Source organism: Dromiciops gliroides, chromosome 3, assembly GCF_019393635.1.
Source record: "Dromiciops gliroides isolate mDroGli1 chromosome 3, mDroGli1.pri, whole genome shotgun sequence".
In the NCBI taxonomy this organism is placed as follows: Eukaryota; Metazoa; Chordata; class Mammalia; order Microbiotheria; family Microbiotheriidae; genus Dromiciops; species Dromiciops gliroides.
The window spans coordinates 238,093,000-238,112,542 of NC_057863.1; positions in this window are offsets into that span (position 1 = coordinate 238,093,000).

Consider the following 19,543-nt stretch of genomic DNA (forward strand, 5'->3'; position numbering starts at 1 on the left):
ATTTGTAGAACTGGTACAAAAGTGAAAAACATATAAACTGTTTGTTTCATTTGGCAGTTACCAAGCAATGTCTGCCTACTCCCTTGTCATTATAACAAGTGGGAAGGGTTGCATTCTTTGATTAAGGCAAAAATAAGTGTGCATGTTTCTGTATGTCAGAACAGATTTAGATTCTGGCTTCTGAACTAATAAAGGCATTTTGGCCCAATGTTGCTATTAACCTTGAAGGGAATATTTATCCTAAACATGCTGTTACCTGCATTATAAACAACAATTTCCTACATTTCCTGGTACTGCTTTCCAAAGGATATATTATACAGCACTCTGTAATCACAGTCTAAAATAAATAGCCTTGGTCAAAAACTATCATTTTCCTAGGTAATTCCTAACCATAAAGCTCAGCACAAAAGGAACCAAGCCTAAAATATAGTTTGTGTTTCAAGTTGATGTTTTATAGGTGAGGTCCATGAGATTTCCAAATTGTCTCAACCCCAAGTAAATTTCAATGGTTTTCACATAAGATGTAGCAAAATGTAGATAGCATTGTTCTTTACTTTCCCCCCTGAAGGCTTCATATTGCAACATTGTGTTGGCTCTAACTTTCTCTGCTTTCCCAACTCAATCACTAATCCCATTCCTTGGTGTTTTTTTGTTTTGTTTTATTTTGTTTTTGTCCTGAAATCTATCACAGGAGAGGATTGATTGCAAAGCTAATTCTAGTTAAATATAGCTTTTGAGAGTCAAAAACTTTTGATAAAACATTGAGGACTTTCATCTTAATCAATAAGCAGATGTCACAGGCCCCTTCTGATTTCAACAGCAATGGAATAAAATGATTGCATAAATTGCTTGCTGGCTTCAGGTGAGGGGAGGGAAGAGAGGGTGGTAAAAAATTGGAACTCAATGAATATCTTTACATGTAATTGGAAAAAAATTTGAAATATAAAATAAAATAATATACAAAAATAAAATAAAATAAAATGATTGGGTAGAAATGATCAAGGTCGTACCTCACTAACCAGTACCAGGTAGAGATAATTTAGTTTGTCAAAGGAAAGGAAAAAAAAATGTATATGTATTCATTCATTTGTGTGTGCTTCTGTGTGAGTGCCTGTGTGGTTTTGTGTGTGTGTGTGTGTGTATGTGTGTATTCTTTCCTGAGTGAAAAACAGGGATTTGAGAACAATGGCCAAGATGAGAAAGGAAGGCAGGAAGGCAGACATTTATTGATGTTACCATTATGTAATAGCACAAAGGAGTGTTATAGCCTTAGGGTATCTTTCTCATGATTTGAGATTTCAATCCAAATCTCTCAAAGGTCATATTGGAACTCTTCCAGGCAAGCCATCCAATCACAGGTGAAAAAATGTAGCAAGAAAAACTTCTGATAAGAAAGTACAGTGAAAAGTTCAGGCCAAAACCAATTCTCTCATACTACCTTCATAATAATAGGGAAAAAAGGGACCACATTAAGCAAAAGATAAACAATTAAAGGAAACTGATAAAGAATGCCTATAATTTATTCATGATAAAAAAGGGGAAAAACAGTAAAGGGTACAACTTTTTGTTTTTCATTTTGCTTAGGCATCATCCCAACTAAGGGTTCTTGGCTCTATACTCACTGACCCTGTTATAAGTCTTATACTGGAGGGAATGGGGAAAGAAGGTTGAGCATTCTTCTAATGGCTCCCTGATCACTATCCTTACTGTAGTCTCTACACAGAGCAGTTAGTCAGTCAATAAGTATTATTTAAGTACCTACTTTGTGCCAGGTTCTGTTCTAAGCATTGAGGATGCAAAGAAAGACAACCCCCCCCCAACAAAACCAAACCAAACCAGTCTCTGTTCTCGAGGAGCTCACAGTCTAATGGGGGAGACAACTATGTAAAAATAAAGTATATAAGGATAATTGAGAAATAATCACTGATGGGGGCAGCTAGGTGGCACAGTGGATAGAGCACTGGCCCTGCAGTCAGGAGTACCTGAGTTCAAATCCTGCTTCAGACACTTGACAATTCCTAGCTTTGTGACCATGGGCAAGTCACTTAAACCCAATTGCCTCACCCCCCCCAAAATAATAATAAAGAAATAATCACTGACAAGAAAGCACTAGTATTAAGGTGGATCAGGAAAGGCTTCTTATAGAAGATGGGATTTTAGCTGGGCCTTGAAGAAAATCAGGGAAGATAGAAAGCAAATATAAAATGGGAGAGTAATTCAGGTGTAAGGAAGGGGCAATGAAAATGCCTGGAGTCTGGAGATGGATTGTCTTTTATGAGGAACAACAAGAAAGACAATATCACAAGAACCCAAAATGAACGGGGGACTGGAAAGGTGGGAGGGGGCAAATTGAAAAGGACTTTAAATGCCACAGTATTTTATATTTGATCCTAGAGGTGATAGGGAGCCACTGGAATTTAGGAAGAAGGATAATAACATAGTCAAACCTGTTCTCTAGAAAGGTTAATATGACAGCTGAGGGGAAAATGAATTGGAGTGGGGAGAGACTTGTGGCAGGGAAACTGACCAGTAGCCTCTTTCAATAATCCAGGCATGAGGTAATAAGGGCCTGCATCTAGTTAGTGGCAACATTGGAGGAGAGATGTATACCAGAGATGTTAGCTGTACTAAAGTAAAACTGACAGGCATTTGCAACAGATGGGATGTAGAGATTAAAAACGACTCCTAGGTTGGAAACCAAGGTGACTGGGAAGATGGTGGTGCCCTTGCCAGTAATAGGAAAATTTGGAAAGTGTGAAGGTTTGTAGAGAAAGATAATAAGTTCAGTTTTGAATATATTCAGTTTAAGGTATCTAATGGAACATCCAGTTTCAGATGTCAAATAGGCAGTTGGAGATGTGAGTCTAGAGTTTAGTATCAGGAACTGTGCTTGGGTGGAAATAAAAATATACACAAAAAGATAACCCTAACTCTCTTCTTTTCTTTTTTTTTGGGTGAGGCAATTGGGGTTAAGTGACTTGCCCAGGGTCACACAGCTAATGGCAAGTGTCTGAGGCCAGATTTGAACTCAGGTCCTCCTGAATCCAGGGACGGTGCTCTATCCACTGTACTTCTTAGCTGCCCCAAGGAGATTACATTCTAATGAGAGGTGACCACACATAAAAAGGAGCTGGAAAGCAGGGAAGGGAAATAAGGTAGGAAAAAAAAAGCCAGGAGAGTCAAGAGAAAAGCAAGCATGGCTAGCTTGGGCATTTAATCAAATGGAGACCCTAGAGAAAAACTCCCCACTTGGAAGGAGGGGGTCACAGAAAGGTACCTGTGACCTCATGTCACTGGGTGAGAAGGTTGCTAAGGTAGAATAAGAAATATTTGGAAGTAGGAGCAGAAAATATTAGACAACTTATGCGGTTTCTTGCATTCAGTATGTGTCAAAGGTAGAATCTGAATCTTGGTTTGTTGCTTTGAAGACCAGACCTCCATTTATTATTTTCAGCAAGGAAGTTTTTTGCAATAGCCTAGCCATGAGGTTATGAAGGGTGGTGGCAGTGTCAGAGGAGAAAAAGTGTTAAATGTGAAGGATGTTATGAAGGTAGAAATGACAGGACTTATTGACTGATTGTCCAATGAGTTAGATGTTGAAAGAGAGTAATGAGCTGAGGATAACATCTAGAATTCCAGCATGGGTGACCAGGAGGATGGTGATAGTCTCTGCAATAACGGGGAGTTAAGAAGAGGGGAAGATTTAGGCCAAAAGACAGTGAATTCTGTTTTGGACAAGTTGAGGTTAAGATGTCTATAGGCTACCCAATTTGAGATATCCAATGGGCAATTGGACAGGGGAGCCAGAAAGTCAAGAGAAAGTTTAGGGTAGAAAAATAGATCTAAGCATCATTTACATAAAGATGATAGCTGAATCATTGAAAACTGATGAATTCAACAAGTGAAATAGTTTAGAGCAAAAAGAGAAGGAAGCCAAGAAAAGACCATTGTCGTACATCTACACTTATTTGGCATGACCTAGATAAAGATACAGAAAAAAAAAAGTTTGAGGAAGAGCAATTAGACAGATAGGAGGAAATCCAGAAAAAAACAGTGTAATGAAAGTCCAAGGAAAATAGAGTATCAAGAGGAGACTGACTAAATATCATAGAGAGGTCAAGAGGGAAGAGGATAGAGATTTAGCAATTATGATATCATTGGCAACTCTGGAGAGAGTAGTTTCAACTGAATGATGAGGTCAGAATACAGAATGCAGAAAGTTAAGAGAGTAAGAGGAGAGGAAGTGGAGGTACTAATGTAGATGGCCTTTTCAAGAAATTTAATTATTTTTAAAAAAGAGATACAGGACAATAGCTATCAGGGATGGTTGGATCAAGTGAACATTTTATGAAAGTGAGGGAAACATGGATGTAGGTTTGGTAGTTGGGAAAGAGCCAATAGACAAGGAGAAATTAAAGATAAGTAAGAAAGTGAAGATGGTAGAGAATGCAATCTGATCTCCTGGAGAAGATAGGATAGAATATAGAGGAGTTTGCCTTGGCAAGAGGGGCCACATTCTGAAAGGGAAGACCTGGGTTCAAATACTGAATCTGCCACATACTACCTGTGTGGCCTTTGAAAACTTAACCTCTTTGGGTCTCAGATTCCCATATCCATAAAATTAAAGGGAGTTGGATAACATTAGTCAATCAATAAACATTTTTAAGTACCCACTATGTTCCAGGAACTGTGTTAAGTACTGGTGTTACAAAAAGAGACAAAAGATAGTCCCTGCCCTCGAGGAGATAATATTCTATTGGAGGAGACAACATGCAAATAAACATATACAAACAAGCTAAATACAGGATAAATAGGAAATAATCAAGAGCGGAAAAGTCATTAGAATTAAGGTTTGTTAACAAACTTTCTGTAGCAGATGTGACCTTGGAAGTTTCTAATTCAAAACCCTAATTTTAAAGACATGGAAACTGGGGTCTGAAAAAAAAAATAAAGCTCCTTTAGGAATTAACTTGACCCTCCATGCTCTAGAATAGGGATTGTTAAACTTTTTCCACTCGTGACCCATTTTTGCCTGAGAAATTTTTATGTGACCTTGGGTATATAGGTATATAAAATAGCTATATATCACCTTTTACTGTTACCAAATTTTTCACGATCCCCACATTCAGTTATAAGACCCCATACAGATTCCCAACCCACAGTTTAAGAAGCTTTGCTCTGGAAAACATGGATCATGATGACTATTTTGGTTTGGAGAGTTATTCTCATTCAGCTTGAATTTCTTTATAGTTTGTGTCCACCCTCCATCCTTAAAAGGAGCAATCATTCTTTCAAAATTGTGCCTAGTATAGCAAGAAAACTCTGAAAGCTTGAAAAGGTTTTGTTTTAGCCTTATTATGTACAATACGTGTGTGTGTGTGTGTGTGTGTGTCTGTGTATGTATTAACATATCCTAATATTAGCATTCTGGAGGAGGAAAATGAATGTCCTTACTCTGCGGAAGCAAACAGTTACTAACTTGGTGTAAGCCCTGAATGGGAGGCACAAAACCTCTAAGGGAGAATGCTCAGAGATTAGAGGAATGGGATCATAACAACACAGCTTTAAAGAGACAACCTGGTTAATACTTGTAATATGCTACTGTATAATAATGAAAACTTTGGGATTTGTGCAGCACATTCCCTACCTAATGCCTCTGACAGTTTGTGTGCAGAGTGTGATTCAGTAAGAATGAAACTGGTTTTCCTGTGTGGCTTTTGGAAAGAAAGGCTGAGGGATCATTAGAAGGAACTTGTAGTAACACATTTTAACTTGTAGCAAAAGCATTTTCAAGATCTTTCTTTTAACCACTGTGGTAAATAAAGATGCATGCTATTTCATGTCTTGTTTAAAAGGCAGGGCTGCTATGTTATCTATAACAACAGAAAAGTTTAATTCCAAATGTTAGACGAGTACAAGTTACTCACATTTATATTGTGCTTTAAGGTTGCCAACATGCTTTTTCTCCCAAGAATCCTGATAGGTAGGTGGTATAATCACCCTTAACTTCATGAGATGAGTCAACAGGTTAAGGAGAAGTCAGGTGACTTGCCTATCTATGTACGTATGGTCACTCAGCTAGTCACCAAGTGTCAGGATCTATATTCAAACTCTGGTTCCTGATTCCAGTCCAACACTCTTGTCCCATACCCATTGTTCCTTCTCAAACTGGGTAAACTTGAACAAATCTGCCCCAGACAATGGACCTGTTAGAAAAAGCTTGCAGAGGACAAGTACTATTAGAAACACAAATTTCTGAGTGGTACAGAAGGTTTAAAGACAATTCTGAACATGCCCGTAATGACACATGAAACTGTTTAAAAAGTTTATTGGCCAGGTAACAGATTATCAGAATGATGGCTAAATTATTAAATTTGGATTAAAAAAAGATTCAGTCTGAAAAACAATTGATCCTGCAAATCAATAATTTCATTTATTTCTCAAATTTCACATGGCCTTGAATTGATCACTGATTTATGGAATTATAAAATGGGGACAGACATACCCAGTTCTTTGAGTAATCTCAGGCAGAGGAAAACAGGACAGTAATCATACTTTGATAAAGCACAGGTGTTGTAGGGGAGAACAGAACAGAAAGTACAGAGGAAAACAGTGAAAGGTGGGAGGGGTAGGACAAAGGGGCATAGGGGCAGGGGAAGGTCTGGCAGAAACTGTGGGAAGAGGATGGGGGGGGGAAGTAGAAAGTATGACCCCCCCCCCATAGCCATGGATTAGAGCACTGGGCAGCATGGGCCCAATGGAGATGGAAGAGGCTTTTAAAGTTAACCATCCATGTCATCTCAAATTTATCAAGACCATTTGGTGTTCTGCTAGATTTTTGGAACTTTTCTAAGGTTTACATATCCTAGAATCAAAAGCTCTGAAAGCAAAGCTCTGATGACTTCACCTAATTCAAAACATATGACCGGGATGGGATTTTTGGTTGATAGATAATACAATTTATAAATTATGCTCCTTTGATCTTTGGGATAGTTTGTGTGTGACTTCCAGGTTTCTTGTTCAATCTTACTTCCTGCTATTGCCACTTTATACTGTCTACTTACTATAAACTTACTATACTGACTAAAGGGGAGTGGGTGGGTCAGGGGACCAGAACAAGATACAATTTTAATAGAACCCTTTCCTTCAATCTCTTATGTTTTGATTTGCTTTTCCAAGTAAATCAATCAAACAGTACAAGAAAGGAATATTACAAGACAGCTCTGAAAAATCAAAGGGATCTAGAAGAACAGTTTCAAAAAGTTTCAAAAGACCTGTCACTCTGTCTAGATGTATATGTGTGTGTGTGTGTGTGTGTGTGTGTGTGTGTGTGTGTGTCTTTAGCCATACTCCTTTGCCCAAGGTAGGAGCTTAAGAATTGTTTCTCCAGAGAACTAATTAAGAAATTGATCCCCTGAAGAGGTTTGGAAGATAGTCTCTGCTAGAACAACAGTTCTCCTAGTCTAGGGACCCTTTGGGATCCTGAGACCCATTCAGGGGTCTTTGGGGTCAAAACTTTCCATAATAATATTAAGATATTTTTATTTTGAACATGGAAAATATCAGTAGATATAATCCACAGGATCAAAATCTTTTGTGGGGTGAGTCTTAAGAGCATAAAGGGGTCCAGAGACCAAAAAGTTTGGTAACTTGCTATGCAAAGCCATGGAAATAAATAAAGGAATAAAACTATAGAATGCAATGCAGGGAGCTCAGATACAGGAGAGAGAGTGGAGGAGGCAAGAGAGGATACTTACAAACAGTAATCACCCCTTGCTGAGAGAGGAAGCTACTTGTAGAGGGCTGAGATCAGGAATTGGAGGATAGTGTCCAATAACATCCATTTAGAGCTGATAGGAAAAATACATATAAAGGAGTCTTAAGAAATCCTTTAGTAACATAAACTCTGACTCCCCTTTTCTTAGAACAATAATGTGAATGATGTTGATAGTGAAGGCCAACCAAAGCAGGGTTCCTACCAAGGATTTTCAATCCTATGTAAGTATTTGGGATGTTAGTATTTCCATGTCAATTAATTTGTAAGTAAGTCTTAAGATATTGAGCTTTGTACTTGGTTGCTTAGGAGCAAAACTAATAGCTAGACTCATTTCCAGGTTCCCCCTTGTTGAGGTCAATAAGCCAGAGAACTGAGAAGTTTCCGAAGTATTTCTAGGATCAACATGAGGGGAGGGCTTCTCCAATACATAGCATACATTTCTAAAAATGTTAAAGAAGTATTATCATTTTAATCAACTATTACACTTTGTGTTGATGTTTTATAGTGAGATACATGCTTTAAAACAAAAATTTATGTTATTGAATATAGAATACAGAATCCTGGGGGCAGCTAGGTGGCACAGTGAATAAAACATTGGCCCTGGATTCAGGAGGACCTGAGTTCAAAACTGGCCTCAGACACTTGACACTTACTAGCTGTGTGACCCCAGGCAAGTCACTTAACCCTCATTGCCCTGAAAAAAAAAACAACAACAAAAAAACCCAAAAAACCAAAAACAAATGGAATCCTAAGACAACTCAGAATTAAGAAGTACCTCAGAAACCACTAGCTCAAACCTATACTCCATTCAAAGGACAGCTAGGTGGCACAGTGGATAGAGCATTGGCCCTGAATTTGGGAGGACCTGAGTTCAAGTGTCACTTCAGAGACTGTTTGATCCCGGGCAAGTCACTTAACCCCAAATGCCTTAAATATCCAGGACTATCTCCAGTTGTCCTGATACCTATCCTGACACTGGACTCAGATGGCTCTGGAGGAGAGAGTGAGGTTGATGACTTTGCACAATCCTGCCTCACTTAAATCCAATTCATTGATGTCATGGTTCTCTTGCAGAACAAAGGACAAACAACAATTTGATTAAAAATGCTTCCCATGGGCAGCTAGGTGGCACAGTGGATAGAGAACTGGCCCTGGAGTCAGGAGGGCCTGAGTTCAAATCCGGCCTCAGACACTTAACTAGTTGTGTGACCCTATGCAAGTCACTTAACCCCAATTGCCTCACCAAACCAAACCAAACCAAATGCCTCCCACAACATCTGTGACAAGTGGCCATTCAGTCTCCACTTGAAAAAAATTCTGTTGGGGGAACCCGTTATGTCCTAAGAAAGATTATTCAACTCCAACTCAATTCTATTTATTTGAGCATCAGTGATATATTACAAGATTTGAAGGAAGAAAGACTCCTGCTTCAAATCCTACTTTAGACTCTTGCTAGTTTGTGACAGGTAAATTGCTTAATCTCTATGAGCTTTATCTATAAAGTGGGAACAATAATAGTAAATAAGTCATGGGGTTATTGTTATTACAAAAAGAGATGCAGTTATATATGTAAAAGGCTTTTTAAACCCTAAAACATTTGTATGCAAACTATAATTAAACCTAAAGATCCCCCTTTGTGTTTTTGTGCTTATCCTATAGACAAGGAAACCACATTCCACTGAAGTATTATATAGGGAAACTCGTTGGATATTTCAAGACAGCTATTATAACCCATCTCTCCAAGTTTCTCTTCATAATTAAACACTCTCATTTTCCTCACCCAATCACCATATGGTATAGTCTTTAGTTCTTTTATAATTTTTAACTTCCTCTGTGTTAGCTCCAACAGGGAATAGTATGGGAGTGTCACTTTCTTCATTTGGGAAACAATGTAATGAAATTTAAGGTTGCATTGATGTTTTTGACTGCCATCTGATATTGTTGTCTCACTTTAAGCTTGTAGTTCAACGACAATAATGAGGTTGTTTTCATCTGAACTGTTGCCAACCAAAATTTGCCCCATCTTGAATTTCCAAAGATGATTTTTTAACATCAATGTAGAAATTTCCATTTATTTTTATTAACTAAGTCTCCTTTTTCAATCCATCATTCTGGCTTATTGAACTCTTTCTGGATTGACAATTCCTTTATTCATTGTGTTACATATCCATCATAATTTTGTGTTATGTATATATTTATATATATATACATATATACATGCCATCTATATAGCTTGCTTCCTATAGAATTGTTTGCATGTTGTCTCCCCCATTAGATTGTAAGCCTTTTGAGGGTAGGGACCATCTTTCACCTCTGACTTGTGACAAAAAGACCCACCAGATGGCTATTGAAATAATCCAGGCATAAGGTGATGAGGCCTGGTGCTGGTGGCAGTGTCAGAAAAGAGAAGGGGACATATTCAAGAAATGTTGCAAAGGTGAAATCAATGGACCTTGGAAACATATTGGATACTGAGGATGAGAGATAGTGAGGATCCAGGATGACTCCTAGCTTGTGAGACTCAGAGATTGTGTGAATGATATTGCTCTTTACACTAATAGGGAATGTAGAAGGGAAGAAAGACAATGAGTTCTGTTTCTAGACATATTGAATTCAAGATATTTCCTGGACAGTCAATTCAAGATGTGTGAAAGGCAGTTGGAGAAGCAAGATTAGTTTAGCAGACAGAGAGAGGTAGATCTGAGAATAATAAGCTCAGAGATATGAATTAAATACATGGAAGATAATGGGACCACCAAGTAAAGTAATATATAGAGGGAGAGGAGAAGAGAACCTTGAGTCCTATTTACCATTTTCTCATTTATCTTCAGTTTCAATTCCATCTCAATCATTTATGTTTGTATTTTCCTTTGTCTGATGACTATACTCCCTCATCTGAGAAAACAAAAGGAAAATAAGTTTAATGGTTCTGAATTATCACTGTCATCCATCTCATCACCCCATCCATTCCAAGAAGTGGTTGTACATCTACTTTGATCCTCTTCTTGCATTCAATCTCATTAAAAATGAAAAGTATTTCCCCCTTAGCACTTGACATTAACAACTCATTATATAACCTTCATTGCTCCTTTTTTTCAAGTTTATTACGTATGTATACTTATTCTTCCATACCTGACCTTGTTCCCATCATTTATATGTCTCTTTTAAAGATATTTGTTAGTCAAGGAGTTTCTGTGGAATCACATCTCTTAAAAAATGGCTCTCCAATACACTCCTAATAATGTTTATTTGTATACACAGAATGTTTTTTTAAGAGCCACTATTATGTCTTGGGCTAATTTCCCCTGAAAATTTTAGAAGACCAGATCCTATCTAATTTTTCCCTAAATCATTTGAAACCTATTCTCCAAAAGTCTAGGACTGTTTGCCCCTTCCCCATCATGAATTCTAAGATGAAATGATCATTTGTCTCCATGTTTGTCATAATTTCTGTTACAGCAAGCAGAAGCTTAGGGTTTGTTCACCAGAATCAATTTTTCTTGTTGCTTTCTCCACCCTTTGATGAACAAAATCATGAATTAGGCAAAAGATGAATTTGCCAGCTGCCCTGCTTTTGGTAGGAATAAAAGTTCTCATTGATGTTAGAGTCAGAGGACCTGGTTTTAATCTTGGCCTTGGCCAAGATGTGCCCCTTTTGTACAATGTGATTAATTTCATGGGGTTTATTTGTTTGTTTTGGTTATTATTAAGTCTAGCATTTAACTGGAATTCCCCATGACACAATGTGTGAAATATCTCAGAACCAATTCCAACATGGTGCTATGGAAAGAGGGTCTGGAGTCAAGAGGCCCTGGGCCAAATTCTGCTTTGAATGACTACTGCTTATTTTATATTGGGTAAGTCATACTTATTTGGGACTCAGATACATCATTTATAAAGTAAGAGACTTGGACTAAAAATATTTCTTTCAACTCTAAATATATGGTCCTGTGCTACAATCCTAGATAGCTGAAATTTTCCATCATTATTATGCCATGTTTCTTTGGCAGATTCGTGATGTTCCCCCAACTATTTGCTTAGTTCCTCATTCTTTCTATGTGCTTTGTAGTATGGTACTAAGAAAATATAGTGTGTCTTCCTCCAACCCTTCTCCAGTCATTATCCTTATCCAAATACTCTCCATCATGTTTTATTTTTCCATTACATTCCTGGACTTCTTTGTATAACTTATTTTCTTAATATGTAAAGCTACTCTACTATTCTCTTTATATAGTCTATAAGATTTACTATTGTAGAGTCACATTTCAATCATGAGTCTCATACTACCAAGTTTTAGTGATATTACATCAAAAATTCTACAATTCATTTTATTTAAAAATGATGTATTATGCAGTTTTTATTAAACATCAATAAAAACAAACTTGCTTTTCAACTCTTTATAATCAAATCAATTTTGATGCATTGTCATAATTGTAAAATATTTCTAAGTCCCTATTATGCTTCAGTCCATTCATTTTCCCCCATTATGTTGTAGTAAATATGTATTCTGGTTATATTTTTTTCACTTTGTACATGTGAGGAAAGGTCAACCCATGCTCTCACAGCAGGGGGCTTCTGGTAATAATAATATTCTCACATACATTATTATAAACCTTCTTTCTCTCCCAGTGCAGTTCAGTATCTTTTCTGTGGCTTATAGTTCTAGAGTTGCCTGTAGCATTGAGAAGTTAAGTGACTTGTCCTGCGTCTCTGAGACATTATATGTAAGAGTCCAGGCTGAGAACCCAGGCCTTCCAGCTCTGAAGATACCTACGGACTATAACACTGGTATCAAACTCAAATAGAAATTGATGCATGTCCACATAAAAAACCACACATTAACATTATCTACATTGTATTACATTTTTATTTATTTTGTTAAACATTTCCCAATTACATTTTAATCTGTTTCAGGCTGAACTTAGAAGTTTTTCATGCTGCTTGTAGCCTGCTATTAGATAATCTCCTCCGAACTACACCATGTTTTCTTTCAAATATGTCTCCATTACAAATTATGCTACAAGATGGGAGACCCACAGGTGTTACACATTGCACATATTTTCAGACTTTCTCAATTCATCAAACACTTATGTTGATTTTTCTTCCCTCTCTAAAAACAAAACACTTTGTCATATGGGGAGGCTCTTGGGATTGGGGAAGGATACAGCGGATATATGAGAAACAGCAAACATAAATTAAAATATCAAAAAATCATATTACAATAAAATTATAATAATAGAGTTTGGGGTTTTTTTCCTCTGCATTTTAACAACACTTTTCAGGTTATACACCAAAATGGATGAAAAATTTTTTTAAAAAATTGTTGGAACTACCAGATTGGTCTCCAGATATTCTAATTATTTGTAATTCCACTGGCAAAGAATAACTATTTGCGTTTCTTTACAACCTCCCCAGCATTGAGTTTCCTTACTTAAGGTTTTGCTTTGTTTTTTCCTATTTTTGGTTGTTAATACCAATTCGATGGATTTAAAGAAATGCTTCCAAAGTGTTTCAATTTGAATCTTTTGGATTTTTTTTTCTGAGATTTTGTGTATTTTTTCATGTGATTTTAAAAAACAATTGTGTTTCTGTTTTGTAAATTTTCTGTTTATATCTTTGGGCTGGAAGTTTTATTTATAGATTTTAACACTTTTTATACATTATAGGTGACAAATTTTCATCTGTCATATATTTTTCTCAGTCAATAATTTTTAATTTTAATTTTGCTTATATTGTTTTTGTTTTATATATTTTAATAATCAAGAACATCTGTCTTAAAAATAATAATCTATCCTTTACAACTGAGTACTACATTATTCAATTTCTCTCATTTTTCTACATAGGCTCTTGTTTTGTTTTGTCATGTTTATACCTAACTTTTTACTGTAATTGACTGTCATATTATGTAAAATGTTAGTAAAGATCTGTTTCCAACATGCTATGATAGAAACAACATTCACTACATTTGGAATCAGAGGCTTTGGGGCAAAATCTTACTTAGATTATTACTACCTGTAATAATTTAATTTCCCCAGACCTCAGTTTCTTCACCTGTAAAATATAAGGATGGGATAGCATCTCAGGTCTCTTCTAGCCATTGTGTCATAATACTACCCTATTAATAACCAGTTTTCTCAAGTAAATATTAAAATAAGGAAACTTTCTCAAAATTTTTATTTTCCACAGAATTGCCACACATTAATCCTTGCAAATTAGGGATAAGATGGATGAAGAATCAGCCCTGAAGTTAGGAAGACCTAAATATTGCCTCTGATACATGGCTCCCTATTATTTCCATGATAAAATACAAAATCCTCTGTTTGAAATTTAAACCCTTTCATAAGTTGTTCCCCAATAATTTTTTGGAGTTCTTAAACCTTTCTTACTTACATATACTCTTGGACATTGCACTCCATCTACCAACTCTGAGGATTTTCACTGGTTGTTCTCCATGTCTGAGGTATTCTCCCTCTTCACCTCTGCCTCTGAGCCTCTTGGGCTCCCTTCAAGGATTAGGCAATCAGACCTTCTGCAAGAAGTTGGGTTTTTTTTCTTCCTAAGCCTCCTTAATCTTAGCGTCTTTCTCTTGAGAGTATCCTCATACATAGTTACTTGCATATTGTCTCCTCTGTTACCTGTGCACTCGTTAAGAATTGAGACTTTTTTGTTTGTTTGTTTGCTTTTCTTTACATTTCAGAGGCTTGACTCAGTGCCTGGAACATAGTGCACATTTAATAAAGAAATGCTAGTTCATTGACAGACTGTTTTTCAAGTTGTACATCCAAGTGCCCCAAGCAGCTATCTAAAATTCTAAGTTTCAGAGTAGTTAACAATCTGCATGATGAGATGAACTGCCTAATTGTAAGTCTCCTCTGAAATCATAAGTTTATTTTAACATTAAAAAAACTGTATATGTATTTGGTTTTGTGGTAAAAAAATATGAAAGTTTTTTAACAGTCGGTTAGGATAACTGAAAGACTCCAGTTTTTGAAGGACCACCCTTTTGGGGAGGAGACCAACAGTCCACCTGCTGCGCACGTCAGACTGCCTGCTATGCACTCGACTTCCGGGGTGGAGAGAACGGAAGTGGAACTTTTTTCCTGCTTGGCTGGTCTGCTGGCTGCGCTGCACAGACAGACTCGGACTGGAGTTTGACTCCCCGGCTCTCGGTTAACAGCACGTGCTTGACTCGGTCTCTCTCCCCAAAAGTGACCTTGGGTTTTGGTGAGTTTTATACAGAATATAGACTAAGCCTAGACTTAAGACGATTTGTATTGTATTTCTACTTTCCTATCCTTCTAATCAACATCACCTTGTGACTACCATACAATAAAGGCTCTATCTAGAAAACCAGAAGCTTCTTCAATTTACTAGTTTGGGAGATAAATTAAGGGAAAGGTTAAGTAGGGGACATTTATGATCTAATATCCAATTTTAATCTCACAGTTTGGATTCTATTAGCTCTATTGTGTTTCTTGGTCTATTGCAGCATTTTTTTAACTAACTAGATCATTCTGACGATAACTAATTTGAAAGTGATAAAAAAGTGAAAATAATAAGGTTCTAATTTCAGATATGGAAGAGACCTTACAGGTCATTTAACTAACTCCATTGTACAAATGAGGAAACTGAAGTCCTCAGAGGTTATATTGCTTACTCAAGGTCACACGAGGTTGTAAATATAAGAGCCATAGATCAAATCCAAATGACTTGGTTTCTAATCCACCCCTTTCATTGTACTGCACTTTCTTCAAGCTAATTTTTGTTGTATGTCCCTTGCTATTTTTGACCATTTGTTTTTCCATTTCAATTTATTATAACTATATCCAGTTCTGTGAAGAGATTTCTTTATATAGTAACCACATGGCAATTTAAAAACCACTTTGAAAGACTTAAGAACTCTGTCCAATAGAACAACTCCAGAGCAGAGGTGTCGAACATGCTGTGGCCTTATGAGCCTCCCAACACTCTCTTGTGCATCTTGAAACATAATACTTTACAAAATAAATAAAAAATACAATAAAACATAGATAATATTCCATTTTAAAATTAAGTCAATGTAACTCACAAGAATCCATATGTATAGATTACTGGGCACCATTTATTATTATTATTAAATTTACAGGGCAATGAGGGTTAAGTGATTTGCCCAGGGTCACACAGCTAGTAAGTGTCAAGTGTGTGAGGCTGGATTTTAACTCGGGTCCTCCTGAATCCAGGGCCAGTGTGCCACCTAGCTGCCCCTCTTAGTGGATACCATTTCTATTTGAGTTTGATACCACTGCTCCAAAGTACTAATGAGGAAAAATGTTACCCACTTCCTGACAGAGTGATGGATGCATGATGCAGAATGAGGCATATGCATTTGGGCATGACCTCTGTGTCAATTTGTTTTGCTTGGCTAGACTTATTTGTTATAGAGACTATGATTTTATTTTCTTTTTTTTTTTCCCCAGAGAGATGGGAACAAATTGGGCACGGAGAAAGAGAGAACCAAAAGAAAAACACTGAAAGATTTAAAAATTTGCAGAAGAGTATAGAAGAAAGTTCAGAAGGCAATATAAAAAAAGAACAATAGTGAAATTCTTTGTAAATTTATTAGATACATTTAAAGCAGCCCATATATAATAGAGATTTACATTTTTAGTCCTGCCTTGTACATAAAATACTCATTTTGTAAGTATTTTAGTTCAAAATTTAAAAAAAAATGAGTAAAATAGTCTCCAGAACTGCATTTCTACCTAACTTTCCATTCTATAGTTTATAATTTAAAAAAAACACAACTGTTTCAAAGAACCACCACTGGCTGATGAAGGATAATGCTCCTCAACTTCTCTGAGCCACGTAATAATTTGGCAGGGAAATAAAGGTTCCTCCAGTGCAAATAGTAGTTCAAATTCAAAACTAAATATAATTATTATGTATTAGTGGGTGTCCTTCAACAGTCATTAAAATTATTATTTTTTCCTAATGTAATGAAAGCATCTACCAATGAATTCTTAAAATTTTTTTTGGGGGGGTGATTAAATAATGTCTTCAAATAATGCATCCCTTTTAAAAGCACATATGAGAATATAGGAAAAAGTAGTGAGTAGAATCATTTTGACTATTAACCACTTCCTACATTAATGCGCAGAAAACAGAATCGGTTTTCAACTTGATTTGGAAATAAAATAGAAGCATGCTACATGAGAAATCTAAGAGTCTATGGGCCAAATCCATATCAGTTTTGAAGCCATCCAAATTGGCCACTGGCACTTGCCTGAAAAAGCTGGTAGCAAGGCAAGCATTAGCTAGAAACCATGTCACCTGGACCGCACAGCTATCTTTGCCACTTTGTTACTATCTGTTATAGGTTCCTGCTCCCTCTTCTCTTCCTTATTCTTAATGCACATTTTGGATTTCTCTCTGCTGATAGGTGCAGGGATCCAAAAGACAACATTTTCTGTCTCCACATTTCTCTCTATAGTCCCCCCGATTTTACCTTTCTTTTGGTAATAATTCTCAACAAAAGGTGAATATATACATATGTGTGTATATATGTACAATACACGAGTATATATATATACACACACACACACACACACACACACACACATATATACACATGCAATTAAAGTGACTGAAATGTCTATGCCTTTTGATTAGGCATATACTCCAAGGAGATCATTTAAAAAAGGAAGGGCTACGTAAATATTAAAATATTTGGAACTGTATTTTGCTGTAGCAAAGAACTAGAAACAAAGTAGATGTCCAATCACTAGGGAATGGCTAAATAAGTTCTGGTGCCTGACTGTAAGGGAATATTACCATGCTGCAAGAAATAATGGACATAATAAATAGAGAGAGGCATGGAAAGATTTTAATTAACTGATACAAAATGAAATAGAGATAAAATTACATAAATGATGACTATATCAATGTAAATAGAAATAATAATAACCACAAAACAATAGGGAATAAATTTTCCAAAAGTATAAAGAATCATCAAGGTGCCAAAGAAGAGGTGAGAAGTGCTTCCTCCCTTTTATTTATTTATTTTTTCTGATAAGAGTATTTTACTTTTTTCCAGTTACATGTAAAGATAGTTTTCAACATTTGTTTATATAAGATTTCAAATTTCAAATTTTTCTCCTTCCCTCCCCTCCCTCCCCCCTCCCCCTAGAAGCAGGTAATCAGATATAGGTTATATATATATATATATATATATATATATATATATATGTATGTGTGTGTGTGTGTGTATATATGTGTGTGTATGTATATATATGTATATATATAAAACATTAAAAATATTTCAGCATTAGTCATGTTACAAGAGAAGAATCAGAGCAATAACGAAAAACCTTAAAATAGAAAAACAACAGCCCCCAAAACAAAAGAAATATTATTGATCAATCAGCATTCATACTCCACAGTTCTTTTTTTTGGGGGGTTTGGAGACCCCCTTTCATCATGAGTTCCCTGGAACTCTCTTGTGCCATTGCATTGGTGAGAAAAATCTAGTCCATCACAGTTGATTAGCATACAATGTTGATGATACTGTGCACAATGTTCTTTTGGTTCTGCTCATGTCACTCATCATCAGTTCATGCAAGTCCTTCCAGGTTTCTCTGAAATCTGCCTGCTCATTGTTTCTTACAGCATAATAGAATTCCATTACATTCATATACCACAACTTGTTCATCCATTCCCCAATTGATGGGCAACCCCTCAATTTCCCATTCCTTGCCACCACAAAATGAGCATCTATAAATATTTTTGTACATGTGGGTCCTTTTCCCTTTTTTATGATCACTTTGGGAAAAAGACCCAAAAGTTGCATTTTTCCTCCCATTTAATTTTAGAGATAGAGAAACAGGAACTATTGTTAGAACATCAGATTTTTTTTTTACATGCTGATTGGTTTTGCTGATTTCATTTTTGTTCTCTTCCTCTTTATAGGAGTGGTTCAGAAGAAGGAGGTAGATGAAAATTTAGGTAATTTAAAAGCAAAATATATCAATAAAGATCTTTTTAAGGCAAATATACGTGGAAAGGGCAACATGGATACTTTAACATAAAGTGAGTTTATCAAATTAATTCTCAAGATTCCTTGAAATGTAACAGGAGATTAAAGGAGACACAGAAATGACACATTTTCATGATATTGCCCTAAAGAGGAAGGACATGATGTGCCAGTATAACAGACCCAAGCTGATGGAAGTATTTGAATGGTGGCCCCTCAGCAATGGTCAGTTGATAGAAGGAAGGAAGAAAAGAGTTCTGAAGATGTAAAAGGGTAGGGGTAGAACATAGAAAAGAGAGAACCCGAGGTTTTTGAGGCCACAGGCTTCCTTGGGATGCTTCAGCTTCCTAGAAATTTAGTCCTGTCGTAGGCATATTACACTAGCATTTTCTTTGCTGCCCATAGTTAGCCAAATTATTTATGAGCCAGACCAAAGGGAGCAAGTGTATCATTGATCACCCAATCCTATTCAGGGTAACCACCCAGGGCAATGCATACAGAGGACAAATAATGTTTTTGGCAAAGTGAAGCAATAGGAGTAATCAATTAGTGCCTGACATTACTGGGTTCTATCACATACACATTCTTGGTTGTCCTCCCATTGTGAGCCACCTCAGATGGGTTGTGGCATGACTGCCACTAAGGGGCTCTGTGCATACTACTAATCACATGGTCCATCATCTAAGAACCACAATGACTGTAAGTGGAGAATATATGGTGATAGCAAGACATAGTTAAGACCAGCCTGTGCTACATTG